The 14,769-nt window shown below is 40.9% G+C and overlaps 1 pseudogene across 1 annotated transcript; it reads right to left on the bottom strand.

Annotated features, from left to right (window-relative positions):
- LOC306654568 (small ribosomal subunit protein uS5-like) lies at positions 1–8,277 on the bottom strand (annotated as a pseudogene). The gene is made up of 3 exons (XR_013767001.1): positions 8,046–8,277; positions 6,322–6,358; positions 1–870 (listed from the first exon to the last, which is right to left on the bottom strand). The product of XR_013767001.1 is annotated as a small ribosomal subunit protein uS5-like (transcript).
- Positions 8,278–14,769: the final 6,492 nt, after the last annotated feature.

Genomic DNA, 14,769 nt, shown 5'->3' with positions numbered 1-14,769 from the left:
CTATGTTGTAGCCACACCTGGAGCCTGGGACCTCTGTACAGAGACTCTGGTGTGGGTTTTCACAAGATGGTCAGTGAATTCTTGATAGGGAAACTTGGTGAACAGTTTCTTTCCAGAGATCGGGAGTCAAACAGCTGTATGTCTTGGAGATGGCATCACAGGTGGCCTTAGTGAAATTGTCCAAGGTGGCAGTGCAGCCCCTGGCAGAAGTGTAGTAGTCATCAATACCAGCCATCAGCAGCAGCTTCTTGGGTACAGGGGCTGAGACAATGCCAGCACCTCTGGGGGCAGGGATGAGCCGCACCAGCACAGAACCAGTCACCTTGCAAGGGATGGTGTGGGGCTTGCCAATCTTGTTCCCCCAGTAGCCTCTCTGCACAGGAACAATGGAGAGCTTGGCCAGGATGATGGCCCCTCGGATAGCTGAGCTACGTTCTTGGAGCACTTTACTCCCAGTCCAATGTGACCATTGTAGTCCTGGATAGCTGCAAATGCCTTAAACCTGGTCCGCCGGCCAGCAGGAGTCTGCTTCTGTACAGGCATGATCTTCAAAACCGCATCCTTGAGTGAAGCCCCCAGGAAAAAGTCGATGATCTCAGACTCCTTGTTAGGCAAAGAGAAAAAGGTAGATCTCCTCCAAGGACTTGATCTTCATGTCCTTGACCAGGCGGCCCGGCTTGGTGACCGGGATCCACTCCTTGTCTTTGGTCTTGCCTCCGAAAGCGCCACAGGCCCGGCCTCAGCTGCAGCCTTGGAGACCGCTGCCAAAGCCTCTTGCAGAAGCTGCTGCGGCCACCCAGATTCTGGGGCCCCGGGACCTCCTGCTGCATCGGCGTCATCTGCCATTTTCCCAGAGAAGAAGCCTGAGGTCTGTTTTTAAAAATTAAAATGGATTTTGCTGGGCACAGTGATGCACAGCTGTAATCCCAGTAGCTCGGGAGACTGAGGCCGGAGGATTTCGAGTTCAAAGCCAGCCTCAGCAAAAGCAAGGTGCTAAGCAACTCAGTGAGACTCTGTCTTTAAATGAAACACAAAATAGGGCTGGGGATGTGGCTCAACGTTGAGTTCAATCCCCGATACCCCCCCAAATTAAATGATTTTAAACAATGTAACAATTTACATAAATATTATAAAAATACAATCTTTATAATTATTCATTTATTTATTTATATTTGCTTTGTTTTTTGAGATGGGGTCTGGCTATGTTGTTCAGGCTGGCCTCAAAGTCTTGATCTTTCTACCTCAGCCTCGTGAGTGACTAAGATTATAGGTGCAAATCACCATGCCAAGCACACTACAATTTTTTAAAATTATAAACATACAATTCAAACAATCAAGATAAAGTCAAGTCATCCTTGACTACCCCTGTTTAATCCCAGGATGTTCTGCTACTACCAACAGTTTGAAGTGTATCCTTCTTTCCCTTTACTACACAACATGTATATATACATACAGGAAGTTATTTTTTGTAGGGCACGTATTGCTTCTAGTTTTAGAATTATGGTTTAAAATTATTTGATTAAAAGGACATGGTTCAAAGTTTCAATAGGGAATTCAGTGAAAAGCAGGTGTCCATCCCTCCCCTTTTCCCCTTCACGGAAGCAAACACTAATGCCACTTTCCTGTGAGTCCTTTCAGAGGAATTCTATGCATTTAAAAGCCAGTGCAGACTGGGCTTGGTGATGCACACCTGTAATCCCAGCAGCACTGGAGGCTGAGCCAGGAGGATCACAAGTTCGAGGCCAGCCTCAACAATTTAGTGAAACCCTAAGCAACAGTGAGATCCTGTCTCAAAATAAAAAATAAAAAGGGCTGGGGATATTACTCAGTGGTTAAGCACCCCTGGGTTCAATTCCTGGTACCTAAAATAAAATAAAATAAAATAAAAGCTAACGCAGTCAGGCAGTGGTGTGTGTCTTGGGAGGCTAAGGCAGGAGAATCCAATTTTGAGGCCAGACTGGGTAATTTAGTAAGACCCTGTCTCAATATATAAAGTAAAAAGGGCTGGGGGTATAGCTCAGTGGTACAGCTCCCCTAGGTTAATCCCAGTACAAATAAAAAAGTCAATGCATATATATACACATGTATATTTCATACAAATAGAGATTCTGTTCTATACCTTGTTTTTTTTCACTTCACACTCTTTCAGATAGTTCTTTATCAACATGGAGAACAGTCTTATTTTATACATACATAGTATCCCATCACAAGGATACAGTATATTTATGCAGTCCTCCATGGAAAGAAAGGTTGCTTCTAATATTTTGTTATTACTAACAGTGTGATTCACATCCGTGTCCATCATCTTAAATATGCATTTGTAAAATAAATATCTATTAGTGGGCATTAGTCAGTTGAGGTTATTTAAAAGTTTTAAAACACATTTTAAATGTTGAAGATTCTAGCAAAAGCCTCCATGATATGCCAATTTATATTGCTTATACTTGTTTTTATCTAAATACATCAATATTATACACTGTATTATAAACTCATACTTTTAAGTCAGCAGTATGTCTTGGAGTTCAACCTATGTCAATATGCATAGATCCACTTCATTAAAAAAAATCATAGTAAAAACAATAACAACAACAACAAAATCCTGCCTCACAGTTTTCTACCAAATGACTCTAGAGTTTAATTACTCATCAATGGAGATTTTGGTGGTTTACAATATCTTGCAGCCATAAAACATGCTACAGTGCCTATCTTTGTACTGAATAGGTTCAGAGGAGTGAATTGCAAGATTGAAAAACATACACACTTCAAATTTAACAGATGCTGCCACATCACTATCCTAAAATATTATGCCACTTTAGACTTTATCAATGACATATAAGAGCCTTAAGTTTATGTCCAGACGTGGCCCATGTGCTTCCTTCTGAATTGATACTCAAAGTCTTGGTTACCACTAGGATGGTTTAAGCCCTGCCCCTGCCCCTCCCAGAATCTGGGTGGAGAAGCTGAGTTGGGAAGGATGCACACACAGGAAGGGCATGCTGCCCCCACCAGCCAGGCAGCCATTCAGATGACAACCATCAATAAAAGGCTACCCAGGAGAGAGTGGGTTCCCCATCACCAGAATTATCCAAGTGGAGTATCAACAAATACACTGAAAATTCACACCGTGCCAGAACCTGGGCTTAGTGTCTTGTCCCAGAAATGAGTCAGCCTCAGTCCCTGCCCTCCCAGAGCTTGATACTCATGAAGAAAACAGACAAGTAATCAGACAGTGACAATTGAATCCAATTCAATTGAGTTGGACTTCCTTTTCTGAAAATATCTGAACTTCCTGCTACATGACACATGGAAATGCTGGAAATAAAAACAAGTATCTTTTTAAATGCACAGCGCAATCTGCAACAACTTGGGACATTTGGGGAATAGAATTTTGGGCTTACATAAAGCTTAAGGGTTGGAACTAAGATCTTTGGTAAGTCTAGGAGCTTTGAAGAGCTAAGGCTTGAAAAGTTTATCTCACTCCTGGCAGAATGCCCTGTGACCCTCCCAGAACAGGAGAGGATAGGACGTTTGTCAGGCAAGGAGGGCATCTCCCACTTGCCTCCCATCTCCCTTGGGAGGCTGACATGAGTGAGTTTTATTGCTTCCCAGGTTATGATGAGGCACAGGTTTTTCTGCCCCACCCTATTCAGGATGCAGCTGGAGAACATGAACATTTTAGCTGCAGTCTAGTAGTATTAACTCTTTGGTAGCCCTGCAACTTATGTTGTAATTTAATGTGATTTTGGGTTTCTGTGTCTTCCTTTTTGGTGTGTGGGACAGGATCACAAGGACATAACAAACTGTTTACATTGAAAGGTGGTTTATTGTATCTTTCCTAATACAATCGGCCAAGCCTTAGCCTTGTCATGTCTTTTATGCATAAACTTGAGGAATGGCTGCCAGCTATTCCTGGGGTGAGGTGCTTCCAAGCTCAAACCAAGCAAAATCCCATAATTGAATTTTGTTGGCCCTGATGGACCCAATTTTGGTTATATGCTCATCCCTCAATGAGCCATGATTATTTGGGGTTTGGAATGCATTTTAGTTTAAGTTATTTAGGGCCCATTCCTGGGTTGAAGTTGAAGTCATCCCCACTCAAATCATATGGCTGAGAAATATAGGATTTTGTTTGGAAAAATGAGAGGGGGTATGAATACCAGGAATCAACAAGGTTCACTATACCTGTCTTCTTTCCCAGAGTAGAGAAGTGTAATATGTATATTCGAGGTTAGGTCATAAGGGGATTGGATGCATACTCATGGCTCCTGGGAATACAGAGAGGTTCAGAGAGAAGAGACTGGGGGACAGGGAGCCAATCTACAGTCTTTGGGTTTTAGGCCTAGCTTAGGTCTTGGTCTGGTTTTCCTAACAGGATGGCTTTTGCAATTGTGGGTATTTGTGGGTAGGGGACAGGAAGGAAATGGATAGAGCTAGGGACACTGGGTCCCACAAACCTGTCCACAGGACATTATGCAAGTCCTGCTCCCTGGTTCCTTTTGGGCCCTTATAATATCTGGGTGGAGGGTTGAAGAGGGAGCTGGTTGTGGGTCTTCCAGTGGGCCTCATCAGAAACCCCAGCCCAGGTACAGGAAGCTGCTAGAGAAGGAGACCAATGGTAAAAACCCTGGTTTTCTGGGCCGAGTGCCACCACTGACTTGTTTGATCCTGGGCCTGGCAATGCAACTCTCTGGACTTTAGTTTCCCAGTCTGAACATTGGACTAGATCAGGCCCTTCCTACTTTTTCAATCTCAAGTATTCTTTCAATTATCTTTTCTTATATGCTACTGTCTTCCACCCATACCTCAACTTAAGTTGTCCTGTTTGTTTTAAAATTTTATTATAGTTTATTGTTTCCTAGTGAAAAAATCTGCATTTACCATAGATTAAGCCATTGCTGTCTCTTTAATCCTCCTTTTCGCCTTTAAAGCAACCCTGACTTTGTTTCACTTACTTTCTCTCTCCCTCCCTCCCTCCCTCCCTCCCCCCCCTTCCTTCTTCTGTTCATTTTCTCTTTCTACCCTCCTTCTCTTTCTTTTGAGATGGGATCTATGTTGCCCAAAATGGCATTAAACTCATGGATTCAAGTGATCCTCCTGCCTCAGTCTCCTGAGTAATTAGGATTATAGGTTTGCCATTGCACCAGCTTGTTCTTGTGCTGATTTTTGCAAGTTCTGTCTTTTTCACTTAGGCCGTATCTAGCAAGTTTATGTTTGAGTTATTTCTGTAAACATAATTCAAAGAATTGTACATTTTATCAAAGCTTATTTTGCCACCATCAAAGTGGGTTCAAATCTAAAGATGACTCCAACCCACCCTGCTTCTGTCCCCTGCCTGTCCACACCTCACCAGCTAGAGCCTTCAGACCAGACAAGTCACCTTGTCCATGGAAGGTATGTGGCCCGGTCTCACCCTGTCTCTTCCCACTGCTCTGGACCTCTGTGTACACTATCAAAGCAACAAACAACAACAACAACAACAACAACAACAACAACAACAACAACCCTGAAGACAAAGTTAATATCTGGTGTGTTCTTACAAATGTTGATTAGTCTTTTTCAAATTTCTGGTGAGGTACTATTGCCTTCCAAGGCTAAAGGTATATGGTCATACATGGGTTTTATGCCTCGTTTGTATCTTAGTCTTGTTCTCCTAACAGGTAGACTTTTGCTGTGATTGGAACACCATGAACTTCCTCACCTAGCTATTTGTTTAAGTTATACATAATGTTGGCTAGTCATCAGGCAGCTGAGGGAAAAAAGTCTCCATTTGTGCTTAAAGATTGTGTGTACTCATCAGTCTGAAATTTTTACTCTAACTTACTGTCTTTCAAATTGTTATTTGAAACTGTGAATTGTTCATCAGACTTTTATAAGGACTAGGGCCTGGGAGTCAATGATAAAATACAGAGAAAGAAAAAAATTTTTTGTACCAGGGATTTAACCCAAACATGCTCTACCACTGAGCTACATCCCCAGCCCTTTTTATTTTTTATTTTGAGACAGGGTCTCCCTAAGTTGCTGAGACTGACCTTGAATTCAATCCTTCTACCTCCGTCTCAAGAGTTTCTGGGATTACAGGCATGCACCCCTTGCCTGCTTCAGAGGGATTTGGAGAATAATTTATTAATGCTACCTCCAAGATATCTCTTCACTCCATCTACTTCTTTCCTTCTTCATTGCCACCACCCTGATCCAAGCCACCATTTCCTTTCACCTGGTGGATGCTGCCTCACTGGTCTCCTTGCTGCCACCCTCACCAGAAGGATGTTTTAAAAATCTAAGTTGTGAGCTGGAGGTGTAGCCAGTGGTAAGAGCACTTACTCAGCATGTGCAAGGCCATGGGTTCAATCCCCAACACCTGAAAAGCAAAACAAAATTCTAAGTTGTAATCATGTTCCAATTCTACTTGAAACCTTTCAGTGGACTTCCCATTGCTTTTAGAGTAAGAGTCCAACTTACTATCATGATCCATAAAGATCACCTGGCTCCTACATATTTTCATCTTACCTTTTGCTCACATCACTAAAGTGACATTGGCCTCTCTCACTGCCAACTCCTCCTCATACATACAATTGCCAACTCTTTATGTCAATGACTACTGCTCATCCCTCAGGCCTCAGTTTAAATACCAGGCAGGCCCTCCTTGACCACCCAACCTATAGGAAGTGTTCCACTATACATTATCCTTGTTCCTATTCTGTTGCCTACATAGGTCTAATAACAAACTCTAATAATTTTATTTGTCTGCTTACTTCTATTTAGTGTGACTTACTGCTAGATTATTAACTCCAATTTGGGAGGGACTGTGTCTCTCTTCCTTACCACCATTATTGTGTTTGCCAATCTACAGTCTTTGAGTTTTAGGCCTAGCTTAGGTCTTGGTCTGGTTTTCCTAACAGGATGGCTTTTGCAATTGTGGGTATTTGTGCGTAGGGGACAGGAGAATTGAGCATTCAAGGCCAACCCTCAGTTTAGTGAGGTCCTGTCTCAAAATAAAAATTAAAAAGGGCTAGGGATTTGGTTCAGTGGTTAACCACCTATGGGTTCAATCCCCAGTACCCTCCCCCCAGAAAAAACTGCCTTCACTAAATTGATTTTGCCCAGCTGCCTTTGGAATGTGCTATCTTAAGGCAAACATGATAAATTCACTATCTAACTTCTTAGAGATCACCTTCTCTTATCACCCTACACACAGGTCAAGAGGCAGGTACAGGATCTAATCTCAATTCATCTTATGCTTTCTCTCTCTCTCTATTTATTTCTTAGATTGTGGTATTGGTGATTGAACCTAGGTGTACCTTATCACTGAACTAACTATATCCCTAGCCCTTTTTATTTTGAGATAGGTTCCTGCTAAGTTGCCCAAGGTGGCCTTGAACTTATGATCCTCCTTCCTCAACCTCCTGAGTAGTTGAGATTACAGGCATGTACCACCTTGTGTGGCAATCTCATGCTCTTTCCAAGAATACTGACTCTTGAATAATATGATGCAGGAGCATTAAAACTAGTTGAGGTTCACTTATTCTGGTGATGGAATGGTTAACCTAATAGGTGGTTCTGCTAACTAGGCCTTGTGCTGTTTCCTACCCAAGTCCTGACTATTGCAAGTCTGGTTTCCCAGGCTTCTTGTAACAGTGGTCCAATTTATGTTTTGAATATAGCCCTTGCTGCTCTGCCACTGCAACTTATTTTTAAAACGAACATGTTTCTTTCTCTTCCTCTCTCCCTGCTCCTCCCTAAAGGATCTCAACCTATTGTGAAACTTGAAATGGGTAAGGAGCATGGCTCACCTGTGTGGAGCCGGGCATGGAATGCGAGTGCCTAGTGGGCCACTTTTGGAAAGCAGAACTGGTGCTGAGGGATGAACCAAATGCCAGTTAAGGTGCCTGATGTCGATGCTCATCAGACCCCAGAAAAGGTGTTGACTGATATAGACAGCAGGACAGTTGCCAAGGGAGTCAGAATCTGCCAAGGAGTGTGTAACAACTCACCTGCCGAGTCAACTAGTCCTGAAAATGGATGGCACTGGAGCATTGGGCCCATACCTGGCAGTCGCTGGCAGTCGAGTGGGATCCTGAGGCTTCTCCAGTCCGCCAAGGGTGCACCACTGGCCCGTCTTGCTCACCATGCCAAGGAGGTGGAGCATAAGCGCACATGTCAGGACCCAAAAGATGGTGAACTATGCCTGGGCAGGGCGAAGCCAGAGGAAACTGGTGGAGATCTTTGGGGGTCCTGACATGCAAATCAGTTGTCCGATCTGGGTATAGGGGTGAAAGACTAATCTAGTCTCCGTTTCCCTCCAAAGTTTCCCTCAGGATAGCTGGTGCTCTCTCAGAAAAAAACGAAAAAAAAAATCCACACAGTTTTATCTGGTAAAGCGAATGATTGGAGGTCTTGGGGCCGAAATCTAGACTTTGGGGATGGTACCAGAAGATCTCAGAAATGACTCTCTCCCAAATTAACAAGTGAATTAGAACTCCAACAGAAAACACATGGAATGTAGCCTTTGAGTCACCTCTTTAAAGGCCCCTTGTTCCTGCTAATGGGCAAAATCACAGCCTTTGGCACAGGAGTCCCCTGTGTTTCTCCTTCACTAGTAAAGCAATAAATCTTCCTTTTCCTTTTTGTCAAAACTGTGTCCTCATTGGATTGGCATGGGGGACAAGAATCAAGCTTTTGGTAATATTCTTTTGACCTGGGAGCTCCCTAACAGCCTTCTAGTTAATTATTAGTATTATTATTATTTTTTGCGGTACTGGGGATCGAACTCAGGGCCTTGTGCTTGCAAGGCAAGCACTCTACCAGCTGAGCTATCTCCCCAGCCCTAGTTAATTACTTTTATGTTAAAAATGGACAGAATCAGTTTGGTGTTTGTAATCAACGAAACATACTGGAACAAGTCTGTTCACAAACTTGCATAGAACCTGGAAATTGGTACTTGGTACTCAATAAATGATAAAGAAAAACTATCCAGGTCCCAGGTGTGTGGCTCATAGGTGTTCACTAAATATCTCAGAGCCTCCATTTCTTCCTCTTTAGAGAACCCACAAATCACCTGGGATCTTTGGTTTCTCAGGAGAAAATCACCTCACTTACTCCCTCCATTTCTTTTTTTAAACTTTATTTTATTTACTTTTTTATGTGGTGCTGAGAATCAAACCCAGTGCCTCACATGTGCTAGGCAAGCGCTCTACCACTGAGCCACAACCCCAGCCCTTGCTCCCTCCTTTCTATTCTCTACCCTCCATCCTCAATTACAACAAAACAATCCAACCCAACCCAACCCAACCCAACCCAACCCAACTCAACCCAACCCAAATTCCTTTCATTTTCTCAGGCAGAGCAACTTAAACACAATATATGAAGCTTGCCTACAGATCCTTGTTCTGCCACTGGGTCATGTGATCTTAGACAAATTACTAAACCTGTTTGTTCCTCAGTTTTCTCATGTGCATGTAACTATAGGGAAATAATAATTAATAGTACCTATAATAGTCCATGTACATGTGAAGCACTTAACATAGTACTTAGCACATTATAAAAACTCAATCTTTTTGTCTTATTACTATACTCATCTTTTTGTTACCTAAGCTACAGGTATGGTTTAGGTAACATGGTATGGCTTCTGAGTCACTAACATCAGAATTACCTGGAGATTCGACAAATGAATGGATAAAGAAAAATGTGGTGTATATACACAAAGGAATATTAGCCTTAAAGAAGAATGAAATTATGGCATTTGTCAATAAATGGATGGAGCTGGAGAATATTATGCTAAGCAAAATAAGCCAATCCCAAAGAACCAAAGACCAAATGTTTTCTCTGATATGTGGATGCTAATTCACACAATAAGGCGAAGGGGGTAGCTAGGGAAGAATAGAGGTACTTTGGATTACACAGAGGGAAGTGAAGGAAGGAGAGTGGGTATGAGGGTAGAAAGGATAGTAGAATGAATTGGACATTATTACCCTATATGCATATATGATTACATGACCGGTGTAATTCTACATCATGTATAACCAGAAGAATGAGAAGTTAAGGGCTGGGGAGATAGCTCAGTTGGTAGAGTGCTTGCCTTGCAAGCACAAGACCCTGGGTTCAATCCCCAGCACCGCAAAAAAAAAAAAAAAAAAAAAAAAAAGAGAAGTCATACTCCATTTATGTATGATGTGTCAAAATGCATTCTACTGTCATGTATAACTAATTAGGAACAAATTTTAAAAAGAGAATTGCCTGGAGAGATAAAGAATGAAGTGTCCTGGGAATTGTCACAGTCTCTAGGAAGTTTTTTTTTGTTATTGTGGTGGTGGTGTGGGGGATTGAACCCAGAGCCTTGTGCATGCAAGATAACACAAGCACTCTACCAACTGAGCTATATCCCCAGTCCCAGAACTAGGAAGTTTACATTTAAAAAATACATCTCACTATCTGGGGGTAGTGGCACATACCTGTAATCTCAGGTACTGGAGAGGCTAAGGAAGAAGGATTCCAAGTTCAAGGCCCACCTTGGCAGTTTAGGGAAATCTATCTCAACAAACAAACAAACAAACAAACAAACAAAAAAAAAACACAGGGAAGTAGAAGGGGAAATTAAATACAAACAAACAACAACAAACTCATCTCCAGCTTAATACAGTGGTAGACTCAGCTACTTGGGAGGCTGGACTGGGAAGATCACTGGAACCCAGGAATTCTATGGCCTGCCTGGTTAACATAACAAGACCCTTTCTTGAAATAAAAATGACAACAAACCATTGGCCAAGTGATTCTGATTCTCACTATTAAAAAAAAGATACCAAGGATACCATACACAAGTCATAAAATTCACTCATTTAAGGTGTATAGTTCAATGTTTTTGAGTATATTCACAGAAAAGCACAACCATCATGATCTAATTTTAAAACATTTTCGTCAGTTCAAAAAGAAACTCTGGGCCAGGTGTGGTGGCCCATGCCTGTAATCCTAATGGCTCAGGAGGCTGAGGCAGGAGGATTGCAAGTTCAAAGTCAGCCTCAGCAACTTAGCAAGGCCCTAAGTAATTTAGTGAGACCCTGTCTGAAAATAAAAAAATAAAAAGGAGTGAGGATGTGGCTCAGTGGTTAAGTGCTTCTGGGTTCAATTCTCAGTGCCAAAAAAACCAAAAACCCCTCTGAACCAGTAGCAGTCCTTTCCCATTTTCCATTCCCCTAACCACCTCCAGTCTTTGGCAATCACTAATCTATTTTCTCTTTTATAGATTTCTCTATTCTGTATATTTCATATAAATGAAATTATATAATTAGTGGTGTTTGATTTATTTCATTTAGCATAATGTTTTCAAATTTCATGCATGTTGTGGCATATATCAGTACTTCATTACTTTTTATTGCTTCATTATGTCCATTGTATAAACATATCTCATTTTGTTTATCTGTTCATGAGCAATACAATGAACATTTGGTTTCTCTGTACTTCTTGGTTTTATAAATAAGTTATCAACATTTGTGTGGGCATATGTTTTCACTTTTCTCAGATATGCAGTGAATACGTGAATTGCTGGATCATATGACAATGATGTTTAACTTATTTTTTGGTGGTGGAGGGCAATGTTGGGGATTGAATCAAAGGCCTTATGTATGCTAGGTGAGTGCTGTAATACCGAACCATGTCCCCAGTTCTATGTTTAACATTTTTAAAAAACATTTTGTTTTTGTTGTAGACACAATACCTTTATTTTACTTTTATGTGGTGCTGAGGATCAAACCCAGGGCCCCATGCACCCTGGAAGAGTGTTCTACCACTGAGCCACAATCCCAGCCAATATGTTTAACATTTTGAGGGACTACCAAACTGTTTCCAATGGAGTTATAATGTTTTATGTTCCCACATGCAATGTAAGAGGATTCCAATTTCTCCACTTCCTTGTTAACACATTATTGTCTCTTAAACCTATCACAGTGAGTGTGAAGTGATACTTTATGATTTTGAGTTGCATTTCCCCACTTATCAATGACGTTGAACATCTTTTCATGTGTTTTTAATTTTTATTTTTTAGTTGTAGATGGATACGATACCTTTTATTCATTTATTTTTTATATGGTGCTGAGGATTGAACCCAGTGCATTGCATGTGCTAGGCAAGTGTTCTACCACTGAGCCACTACCTCAGCCCATCTTTTCTTGTGTTTATTGGCCATTTGTGTATGTTGTTTGTTAATATGTCTATTCAAATCCTTTACTCATCTGGATATTTGTCTTTTTACAACTGAGTTGTAAGAGTCCTTTCATGTATTTGGGATAAGTCCTAATATATAATTTGCAGATATTATCTCCCATTCTGTGAGTTGTCTTATTTCTAGGTGGTGTCCTTTGAAGCACAGAAGTTTTTAATTTGGATGAAGTCCAATTTCTTTCTTTCTTTTTTGCTTGTACATTTAGTGTTGTATCTAAGAAACCATTGCCTATTTCAGGGTCATTAATATTTACTTGTTTTCTTGTATGAGTTTTATAATTTTAGCTCTTGCATTTAGGTCTCATGTTTTAAAAGGATATTGAGATATAACAGACTCATATTTGGGACTCACTGGCTTTATGCACATTCTATGTATACTGGAGCGTGGGAACTAGTGGTTTGGGTCTCACCTTCCACCTGCAATGGTTAATCACTGTTTTTTTCCAAACAGAGATAATATTCAAAGAATTTTAAAGTCATCTGTTAGGATGATGTAAATACTACAATGGCTATCTAATGCATCTTGAGCACTGGGCATGTGCTAAGCATTTTACATTGCATAATCTGTTCCATCTTCACTTTGAAGATGGTGTTTTAATCACTTCCACTTTTCATGATGTAATACATTTATCTTCCCCTTTTATGTAAAAGGGGATACCAACATTTACATCTTTAGGAAGGAAGGTGTATAGATTAAATTAGTTTATGTGCATTAAGAGTATGGTATAGCCAGATGTGGTGGTGCACACCTGTAATCCCGGTGACTAGGGAGGCTGAGGCAGGAGGATTGCAAGTTTGAGACCAGCCTCAATCAGCCAGGTCCTATCTCAAAATAAGAAAATAAAAAAGAGTAGGGGGTGTGATTCAGTGGTCGAGTGCTGCTGGGTTCAATCCCAGTACCAAAAGAAAAAAACAAGTGTGGTGTAATGCTTGGCACTTTTGAGCCAAGCACTGGGGCCAATTTTTACCTTCTCCTAGCATCCTGCTCTCCCACTTTCCCTTTCCTCATTCATGGTTTGTAATTTTACTTTTATTTATGTTATTCTTAAGACCCTCATATCTTTTAACTACTCTCCAAGTTCCATAAAGGTAGGAGTGCAATTTTGTCACTGTAATAATCTTGAACATTCAACATAGGGCTTGGAGATACAAGAAAATGTACACCTGATCATAGTTATTCTCCATCATGCATTCTTTCTTTCTTTAAAAAAACTTTTTTAGATGTTGATAGACCTTTACTTATTTATATGTGGTGGCGAGCATCGAACCCAGTGCCTCACACATGCTAGGCAAGCACTCTGCCACTGAGCCACAACCCTAACCCCAGCATTGTTTCTTTTTTTAAAATATATTTTTGTTTTTATTTGACACATAGTAATTTACATATTTATGGATGTAGTATGACAATTCAATACATGTACACAATGTTATGATCAAATCAGGGCAAATGGCAAATCTGTTACCTCAGACATTTATCATTTCTTTGTGTTAGAAACATTCAAAATCCCACTAGCTATTTTGAAATATTCAATTAATTGCTGTCAACCACACTTATCCCACTGATGCAGTTTCATTTTCTTCACTGATCTGAAATTTCCTCATGTACTTATTTAATATTGTTATAGTTACTATTTAAGCACTTACCATAGCACTTTTCACACATTAACTAATGAAGTGGCATGTCCTTGATGCTTATCAATGTGCTCTTCAAATCTCAAATCCCTAATTTGTAGTGTTTGCTGATTCTCTGGTGTACACACTCCTACTTGGAGGGATTTCAAACTAACAATCTGAAGTAACTCACTTGATTTGAGAAAAGTAGTAGCCCATCACTATATAGTAATCACACTGATACAGCAGTGTTAAATAACCTCAAGAAAACGGATGAAAAAAAAATAGTAAAAACGATTCAGAAGCGATTGAGTTCCGACTATTTATTCCCTTGTTTTAAATGTGATTTAGTTAACTCTAAGGTTATACCATTTCATTTTCAATAATGCCTATGTTTTTAAAAGTGACTGGCAAAATTTCTGAACCTTCTTCAGTTGTCTCCAGTGAGTTACAACCAGCAGCTTTTTCAGATGAGGGTTCTGAGGCACAGAACTGGTAAGCAACTGTTGAAGGTCGTGGAGAATGTTATCCACTACTATCAATACTAGTACTCAAATATAGTGACTGGCCGATAGTTGGCGTTCCATAAGCAATAAGTAAAATAAATTTAACATTCTTGTAAAAGAGAAAATGTAGACGTTTTAACATTAAAAACATACACACGAGTGAAATTAACATCTCTTCAAAATTTGTTCACAGTCCCAGGGCGATAACTAGAGTACTTTCCCTATGGCCTGCGAAGTTTTACAACTCACCTGTGATCAGAGGATGTCGGTCAACATTTGCTCCAAGTTTGATACGCCGCGCTGTCCGTCATTCGGCCCGTCCCACCGCAGGGCTTCCTGGGAGTAGTAGTTCCTAGGTCTGGCAGCTCGCGCAGCAGCAGCCGTGCGCGCCCACCCACGAAACTACAGAGGGTGGGGCGCAGATCGCGAGGCTCTTCCGCCT

Source organism: Sciurus vulgaris (genome assembly GCF_902686455.1).
Source record: "Sciurus vulgaris genome assembly, chromosome: 2".
NCBI lineage: Eukaryota > Metazoa > Chordata > Mammalia > Rodentia > Sciuridae > Sciurus > Sciurus vulgaris.
Note: the sequence above shows the minus strand (reverse complement) of the source record. Positions and strands in the feature narration are given on the sequence as shown.